Below are 1,551 nucleotides of genomic sequence, written 5' to 3'. Positions count from 1 at the left end.
TTTTGCCTTCTGGCTTTAGCAAGGGTCTTCAACTGGGGTAAAAAGAGCAGGCTTGCTTGGGGCGCTTTCATGGTGGGGAGGAGGGGGTGGTGGCCCATAGAGGTAGGTCCCTTCGATTCACCCCATCTCAGGTAGTGCCCTATGCAAAACGTTTGCTTTCATACCATCAGGATCCTAACTTTGGAGAGTTTCCCTGCCTTAAACGTCCTCTGCCCTCCGCCTATTCATCCACCATCCACCACCACCCCGCTGACCTGTTCATCCCGTCCATGGTTTTTCTCTTCCGAGAAAGCATGTTACCTACGGCTCGTCCCCAGGCTACGTACGTGTCCATTCACCTCCTGAAAGACATGTCTCGGTCACCTCCGAGAGAGTTCTTGGCAGTGAGGAATAAAACAGCCACTGTCAAGGTCCGCGTGCAGGTTTCTGCGTGGACCTCAGCCGTTCGACTCCCCGCGTCACCTCGGGTCCATTCATAGCAAGGAGTCCTCCGAGGGCCGGGTCTTACGGTGAGAGTGTGTTTGGCTGTGAAAAACACCACCCCTGTTCACAGAGTTCCCAAAAACGGGGGGGTGGGGGGTTGGGGGGTTGGGGTGGGGGTCGGGGTGGAGCTGAGGAGGGCACGGCACGTCAGCATACCGAAGCGTCCGGAACCCCGAGGAGGCGGGCAAGGAAGGAAGATGTCCCCGGGACAAAACCTTCCCTCCCCGTCCTTAGGGTCGATGGCTGGACCTGAGAATTCCATGGACACGAGACGGATTTATGAAACCAGAATTCCAAGAAAGGGGACCTGGCTGGCCGAGACCCCAAAATGAGTCTCTTTGGGGTTTGTTAGGGCGGCAGGCCAGGAGACACCCGCCGTGTTCCACCCGACTCCCAAATGGGGCGAGTTTATCGAAGAAAAAAAAAAAAAAAAGCCAAACCAAAAGCAAACACACACGCAGACAGAAACCCCAGCAAAACACACACACACACACACACACACACACACACACACACACACACACACACACACACACACACACACACAACTCTGGGTGCGCTATCTGCTGTCCATGATTTCCCGTGCCTTTTGGACATGGCTGATAGAGATGGACATGAAACGGCAGGACAGCAAGCTGGCATCTCGGCCGGCCTAGAGAAGTTTCCCGAGTGAAATATCAGAACCAGGGCGGGGTGGGGATGGGGGGCGCAGAGAGAGGCGGGGAAGGGGGGCCCACGTCACCCGGGAGAGAAGCGGGGGGAGGGGGGCGCTGACCGACCTCGGTTCACCCCGTCCCCCTCCGGCCGAGAACCTGCCTTCGCTTCCTGCCCTCAGGTGTGTGAGAGGAGCAGGTTTCTTTCCCATAACTACCAACACATCATTTCAGTCTTGTTTGTGGGTTTCTTTTTGTATGTTCGTTTTCTGGACGAGGCCAAAGAACCCTTCCAGTGAGTGGAGGCGTGTGTACAAAGGAGGATCTGACAGGACGGGAGGGTGCGGGTCAGTCCCTGTGCCAAGAAACCCAGAGAATCTGTCGTAGCTGAGGCTCGGGCCTTTTGCAGAAATAG

Source organism: Pseudorca crassidens, unplaced genomic scaffold, assembly GCF_039906515.1.
Source record: "Pseudorca crassidens isolate mPseCra1 unplaced genomic scaffold, mPseCra1.hap1 Scaffold_135, whole genome shotgun sequence".
Lineage (NCBI taxonomy): Eukaryota > Metazoa > Chordata > Mammalia > Artiodactyla > Delphinidae > Pseudorca > Pseudorca crassidens.
This window is presented reverse-complemented; position numbering follows the sequence as displayed.